The sequence below is a fragment of the Solea solea genome, chromosome 21, assembly GCF_958295425.1.
Source record: "Solea solea chromosome 21, fSolSol10.1, whole genome shotgun sequence".
Lineage (NCBI taxonomy): Eukaryota > Metazoa > Chordata > Actinopteri > Pleuronectiformes > Soleidae > Solea > Solea solea.
In genome coordinates this window covers 16,325,309-16,333,368 of record NC_081154.1, presented here as the reverse complement: position 1 = coordinate 16,333,368, position 8,060 = coordinate 16,325,309, and the positions used below count along the sequence as shown (strand labels likewise).

General features: G+C 38.4%; 1 protein-coding gene across 1 annotated transcript in view; it reads left to right on the top strand.

The window, feature by feature from the left end:
• The first annotated feature begins 3,301 nt into the window (after positions 1 to 3,301).
• Positions 3,302 to 8,060, top strand: part of LOC131448705 (protocadherin-15-like) — a 227,526-nt gene continuing 222,767 nt past the window's right edge. Inside the window, exon 1 of the mRNA XM_058621382.1 lies at positions 3,302 to 3,680. The gene's annotated coding sequence lies outside the window, so the exon portion shown is untranslated. The remainder of the gene's footprint in view (positions 3,681 to 8,060) is intronic.

Here is an 8,060-nt window from a genome sequence, read left to right as displayed (position 1 = left end):
AATTTATTTTTGCTGTTAAGACAGGCTTTTTGTGAACCGCTCCATCGCCACACCAGAGTCTATAGAGAAAATCATCGATTTTACAATGCGCCACACCGGGGTTGTTTATCCGCTGCTGCCTCCATTAGTAAGTTCAAATGTGTCATTTTGTAACTTTGGTGTTTGAAATCCTTCATTTAGCCTTTTCTAAGTGACATAATCTTATCTGACAAGGCAGCAGTAGACAGCTCCTGTGTCCCCATGAGCTAAAATCATTGATTTTCATAATGGACTTTGGTGCAGGAGAGTAAACTGTTAAACAGTGGAGAACATAATTCTTTAAATACCTTAGACTTCAGGAGGGCATGGATTTCATTTGTTGAGACTTTTTGTAAGTGGCTAAAATCAGTTTATTTCTTTGTGGCCCATCTTATACTGTGCTGTCACATTAGATCACTCTGGCATTATGTGGACATTTGAATAATGGGAGCTGCTGGTGGTGAGAGATCTGGTTTTAGTGCGGTTTTGAGAGCAGCTCCTGTGTTTCAAAATGTGCGCTGTGTACTTTCTACTGCTCCATATGGTTTGGCTTATTGCACATTTGTAATTAAAACATCAGAGAGAAATAACTCAAAACAGAACATGTGTGCAGGTGACGTACAAACTCATTATGGCCGTATATAAATACCTTGCATACAAATGGTAAAACACAATAACAACGCAAAGTTAATCGACCTCATTACATTTGTGTGTACTGTTAATGTTCCATCTGTGAAAGGCTCTGCCCATATTGACACATTTTCATTGTATTTATTGTCTATAAATTATTCTTATTATTGTCATTATTATATAGAAAACATGTATTTTGATTTTGTGGCTGTAGAATTGTCAATAAAAATGAAATAAGTGAGCCCTTTCGGTTCCTTTTTCCAAGATAACTTTCACTTTTCGATATCTGGCAGTTATTCAACCGTTTAGGAATTACGGCACTGAGAAGCTGACGTCACCAACGTGTGACGCACTGGTGAATCTTGTCCGTGCGGTCATTCCACAGAAGTCCTGAGGGCTTATGGGCACAAAGCTCTATTTCTCTGCTTTCCTGTATCCATTCATCTTATACTGCTTTCTTTTCTACGTGACGCGAGGTCAGATCTCCAGTCCATGTAGTTTTTGAATTTCCTAGATATTATAGTCTAGGAGTTACGGTAATAAGAAGTACACATTCCAAATCCTCCATAAGCTTTATATCTAAATGAATAACCGTTTGATCTGTGTGTTTATATCTGATTCTTGGAGTGTTGATAAAGCATTAACTATTCGTAAAGTTTTAATTGTTTTAATTTCAAAGCTTCTCTGTTTCCTAACATCTTTCTTGTAACAAGCTATCAGTGCACCATGTTTACTGAGGAACACCTTTGGAAAAGGTCACCAAGACGTTTGTTGGCAAAGCGGCTGATGAGTGACTTCTGTACAAGAGGAAACAGTGAAGTAAACATGCAGGAACAGTTAATCCTGAATAACTAGAGCTGCTTTGCAGCTCCAGAGGAGCATGAAATCCAACTACTAATTGCACTGTGTCTGAGTCTTTCTCACAAACAGCCCTCAGGGCTTCACCACACGGAGATGTGTTACTGTTGGTATACACATCATGCAATGCAGTCATTTTTTTGTATGTTGCTGAGTTTGAATGTTCAAGTTTCCTTGAATGCAAAGCAATGTGGACATTTCTCATTAGCTCAACTCGAGAAAAAGAGAGAAAAAGAGTACCAAAGCAGAGTGTGTGTCATTTTAAAAGTTGTTTTTCTCTCAGATTCGTGACATTTCTACAAAAAAGTAGCAGTTTCTACCTTCAAAAGCTTTGGAACTTCTGTTGTTTATCAGTGATTTCTGCAGTCCAGGGTGGTAAGAAGACAATTTTCAGTTTGATTTGAAGAAGGCTCACATTATTTGTGCCGAGTCCCGGCTCTATTCATTTTAATACAGTATTTCATTTTATTTTCTCGCAGCACCTTTAAAAAAAAAAAACAACTTTAAAAACACTTTTTCTTCTTGGTCAGATTTTATTTAATTTACTACCAGCAGGGTAAACTAGCATACAACTAAAAATGAAACATTTAGTTTTACATGTTTCACTGTCTTGTTCAATTTAGGTTGACCAATATCAGATTTTGTTTTTTTATGGCTGATGCCAATAACGCTGATAGCTGATAGATGTATGTTTTTGGTTGATTTCCCTCCATCAACAGGTTTATAGTAAGCATACAATTGCTAAATTAGCATCTATTAAACACCATTTAAGGATATATTAAATAAATGAAACATGTTAGTGAAATGTTTTTAATGTAATTAACTGAATAATTGGCCTATTTCCTCAATTGATGTGTGTTATAATTTTAATTTAAGGAGGAAAAGAAAATCACAATTATCCACACTATGGAAATGCACTACTTGTAGAATCGCAGTAGAAATGTTTACAAATTGGCGCCAGTTTCATAGTTGATTATTCTGTTAAAAAAAGTCACAAAAAATGTTGAGTGATGTTTCCCAAACTTTGAAATGAAGTCTCGTTTCATCCACAAACCAGAATGATGGTGTTTTAATCACCTCTTTGTTAAGAAACCAGAAAATATTGACATTTAGGAAGCAAGGAGAAGTTGTTTTATATGTATATATATATGTATGTATGTATATATATATATATATATATATATACACATATATATGTGTGTGTGTGGGTGTGTCTATATATATATGTATATGTATATGTATATGTGTATATGTATATATATATATATATATATATATATATATATATATATATATATATATATATATACACACACTCTTTCATGTAACAAAACTTTCTGGTTTATCTTTCGTAAAGTTAAGATGACTTTGAGCAAGTATTTAACATGTTTCAGTTTGATGATTAGGAGCTGGGACGTTATCATGTCTATTAATCCATTGATTTAAATGGACCACCAGGGCGAGTGGACAGTGATGAGTTAAAAGCAGGAGTACAGTAGCTCAGCCGGTGCTTTCATGTCCGCCATGGGGCGCAGAGACCAACACACATCCCGGTTAATCCCTGCGCCTTTTGCCGTGGACATAATTAGATTACAGCGCACGGTGCACCGATCACCATCTCTGCTGCTGCTGCTGCTCCTGCGGTAAATGCGAGTCTTACCTCAAGACAAAACCACCCCCTCTGATTCTGCATCCCTCTCTCTCTCTCTCTCTCTCTCTCTCTCTCTGGTTGAGAGAGCAAAGGGACAACAGAGGAGGAGATATACTGTTACTCTCTCTCCCACACAGCTCGTATAGTTTCCCAGCAAGTCCCACACTAGGGACTTCAACTCAGAGAGAAAAGGAAGACTACACTCTTCCTGGATGAAGGCAACAGCAGAGTCATCTCTTTTTTTTTTATTGACTTTAAGATAAACTACTATTTTAGAAATTATTTTTAGCCTTAAAGGCGCGGACAGAGGGTTCCCTCCCTCCCTCCTTCCTCCTCCTCCTCCTCCTCCTCCTCTTCTTGCTTAAAAAGTGGTGTCGGTGCACACAGGCTGCTGTAGTCGTGGTTGGTGGATGAGTTGCGCGGATGTTATTACGTGGATTTTCGCTTCAACGTGGACTGCAACAGTGTGCGAGGGAAAGTAGATTTCGATTTAAAACCGTATGGCTTCAACGGGGATAACGAGGTAAGTCGTATATGCGACGCAGCTCTGTGGTGGTGGTGGTGGTGGTGATGGTGGAGAGTTTGCGGACCCTTTTCTTTCAATGTATTCTACTGCTTTTTAATCATCTGTCGCCTGCTTTCACTCATTTACCGCCGCGTGTGAGTGTTTTCTTTTCAAAATGTGTGTAGAGAATACAATGTGCTTCTCAGAAGAGGAGAAATAGACGAGGTTTGAGCTGCTGACACGTTTGGGGAAAGAAAGAAAGAAAGAAAAAAAACTCCTTGTCCGCAGCAGTTTGAACAGTTCGCTGTCCGTGGTGCTGAAACCCGCTGAGGAGCTTACTGTTGCTGCTGGTTTAGTAAATTGATGACTTGGGTTATTTCAAGCCAACAGCCGAGGCTCCACATGATGCAACACGCTGCTTTAATTCATTTCACAGCTTGTCGCGTTGTGTGGATGCGCTGTTGATCACAGTAACTCAGACGCGAACTTCACTCCTCTGCTCGGTTTTATGTATCACTCCAGTCTGTCTCCTACAGTAAATACTCGGTTTGTTATTTGTGATATTAAAGCGAATGAATGAAGAAGTAATAATCTCACAATAATAGGTTAAATCCACCACAGACATGTGAGATATGGAACATCCGATTAAAAAAAAGAAGAAGTAATTGAAACCGATCACTTTCCTCCTCTCAAATACTTTTGGCATTTTGTTTATTTTCTATTTTTTAAGACAACTGGTCTTCAAAATGGGGTTTTATACGTCCACTGGTCACTTCTCTTGGCATGATGTGTACCTATTAAAGTGGCTGGAGTGGTATTCTGCTGCTGGAGCTTATCTGTTTCAATGAGATGTGTGTTCAGACACTGTCTTCATCATTCCTTGGCTGCAACAAGTGAGTTATTATTGTCTTTCTAGCTTTTTGAATCACTCTGGTCGTTCTCCTCTGACTTTTTGGGGCATATTCTCCCAGAAAGCTGCTGCTGCTGATGCTGCTGCTCACTGGATATTTGCATACTTTCAGCCATTCTGAAATACTGAAATACTCTGACCCACAACCACAGCACATAAAAAAATCACCACTCTGCCTCATTGTGGAGCTCAGTTTGAACTTCAGCAGCTCGTCTTCGTGTTGTCTACATGACTGAGTGTATTGAGTTGCTGCCATGTGACAGTGGGTGATAAGATACTAGTAGTTTGAACAGTGTACAGCAATTTGTAAAAACTGCCTGTGTTTTATTCATTTTTTCTCTGTTATTTACAACTTTTTACACTGTAAAAAAACCCTCATTAATAAAGTGTTTTTGTGTAGGGTTTTTACAAACATTCCCGTACATTAATTAAATTTGCCTGTTATTTGGATTGGAATTTTTATTTATTTATTTTATTTATTTATTTTTGGCAGCTGCTGCTGCCAGCCATGTGACCAATTATATTTTTAAGATTTCTTTTGCAGTGTGCAGTGGACTTGAATCTGTGTTTGTTGACAACTACTCTGTGTCCCCTTAACGCTTTATTTTTATTTAATTTATCTGTTTGTTTTTGAATTGAATTGAATACTGATGGCATATATTTTCATTCATCCATTCTTTGTTTATGAAGGACTTCAGATTGGGGCTGAATGATGTGGGTAAACACATAATCACATTTAAGTCACTCACTATCAGTGATGATCATGACTGATGCCAGATCATTAAACTTTCATTTATTCAGCTTTCACTCTGGTGTAAAATTAGTTTTTGATGTCTCAAAATGTGTTTGTACTATACATAAACATGACATTAACCCTTCGTTATATCGCTATTATTGAAAATCAATGTCTTATACACACTATATATTGCCCATGTACAAACTTCAGCTATCATAAGTCTTTTTTTTTTCTTTTTGTAATCTGAAATAGCTCCTATAGCCTATAAATCAAATTATTGTGTAAACATTTGAATCTTGGTGTCGTTGGATTAGAAAGAAAATGAAAACCCTGATTAGCTGCCACGCTACAGCACATGTACTGTATACTACTACAGAATAATGATGCTCTGTCTCATAGTGGCCACGTCAACAGCAGTAGCCCGTGTTTGTCTGGGATTATACAGAGATAGAGGGAGAGAGAGGCAGAGAGAGAGAGAGTCATCCGATTACCTTGAATTACGGCAAGCTGTCGCCTCCTCAACATGGAGCAGATAGTGAAGGGGGAAAGTCAAAGGTGACAGCAGGTGGGCTTGTTTTCTGTCCTCCCTGATGCTCTTAAAATAAAAAACCCAGAGTATTATGGGCTGTGTACACTGTTCTGGGTGTCAACACAGTCTTCCGTATGGACAGTTATATAATGTGGAGCTGAGCTCAGTCACTCAGCCATGTGTGGAAAAGTGGCTCATACACACCGGTAGTGAATGTTTTAGCGCTAAATAACCAGCAATGAAACATATTTGTGTGTGTGTGTGTGTGTGTTCTTGTGTTTGTTGCCTCTTTAGGACCTTTTTCTTGGATAAACACCAGGACCAGTAGTCCTCATGGAGATCAAAACCTGGTCCTTTCTGAGGAACTGGTTGAGTTTAGGGATAAGATTTGAACAGTGGTTAAGTGAGGGTCCTGGTTACACACTAACTGGTTGTGGTTGAGGTTAGGGATAATGCTCTGATTAGGATAGCTGCACAAACCTGTGTGTGTATTGGATCTGACTTTCAACAGTGACTTTACCTGTTGGATTATGCATCATTGCTTTCTACTTGTGTGTGTGTGTGTGTGTGTGTGTGTGTGTGTGTGTGTGTGTGTGTGTGTAGACGGGCGAGGGTCAGACAGACAGAATGTGTTTCGTGAACCTGGGACTCGTCTACTCATCACCATGTCAAATCCTGTTAGTCATGCTGGATGACAGACGCACCGGGAGTTCGATTTAAATAACCGCAGCTAAGTCCCTGCCTTTTTGGACGTCAGATTGTCTGTAAAGTGGTGTGGATACTGCCGTGGATCACTTTACACGTTTATTTATGCAGTCGTCGAGAATTGTGCTTTTTCCCTCCATGAAAGACGACACTGTCTCATATGCTTTGCCTCTGAGCGTGATCTGGCCGTGAATAATCTGCATTGCTTAACCCTCCCATTGTTTTTCCACAAAATCATAAATAAATAAAATTAAAACATAACGTCTTTAAGTCTTAAAGTAAGTCTTGCATTGACTTAAAGCTGCAGTGCATAACTTTTGGTGAGTTGTTTGGTCTATGTAACATTATTTATATGTTTCACGTTTCATCTTAAAACAGGTTCCCTCTCGCAATACTATCAGACCTGACTGAGGGAGCAGGGGCGGGTGGGGACCAGAAGAAGCGTTTACTCCATCGAACAGTTTTTTAATCACTTGAATTCACTTCTGAAAGTTTTCAGTCGTACTCGGTGTCACTTTGTGTTTTCTTTGCAGCATAGGCAGCTGTTGCTAAAGCTGTAAAACTGATTATTCCACTAAAGAGACTTGAATGTTGAGTAGGTGAGGTAGAATAGATAATAGGAGTGACTGTTCTTTCTCTGAGCTACTCTGTGATTGGACAAATAAATGTCCGGAACCAGCCTAAATAACATCTATGGGTGTGAATGGAAAAAGTAAATAAAAAAAAAAGAAAAAAAAAAGAAAAGACAACTAGGAAAATAAATGTTGAAAATGCTGACTCAGCATTCACAAAGCACACATTGTACTTTGGTACAAACATGTCTCCATTAGGAGTACAAATTATTAATATTATTATGAAGTGTTTTGTTATTTCACCTGCAGAACCTGTGAGTTTCAGAGCAAAAATCACAGCCCTGATAAACCGTTTCCAAAAATAGTAACAGTACTCCCAGCTCACTTTTTTTTTGTAGCTTCCTTCTAGTGATTCTCAGTCTAAATCCTCGAGACTCTTTTCAGTCATCAGCTCATGGAATGATTTACACCTGGGATGCTACATTAACTACCTGGCAAGATAAAGCCAGTTAATCTGGGTCAGTCCCAGCGTCGACAATTAGAAACCCTGTGCTGTCGTCACACTATCTTTCTGTTACTCTGCAAAGTTTAAGTGAAAATGACATTGATTAGAACCCAAGCTATTAAAAAAGGAATAAAATGTCACAAGTTTGAATTAAACCATTATAAAGTCAGTAGAATAAAATAAATGGAAGCAGTGCTACGAGATTTCAGCCTGGGCAGGCAGCTATGAGCTGAGATAATTGCTGCTCAGCTACTGTTGTCAGCTAAATTCAATAATTGCCCATGTACAATTTCATTAGGATTCAAATTTTTGTTATTCTGTTTATTTCACACAAACAAATACAAAAACACCAGGAAAATCAAGAACAAAAGTATGAGTGAGGGTGTGAGAGAAACCACGCTGACAAGAATGTACACAATGCACGTTATAATAAATGGCATA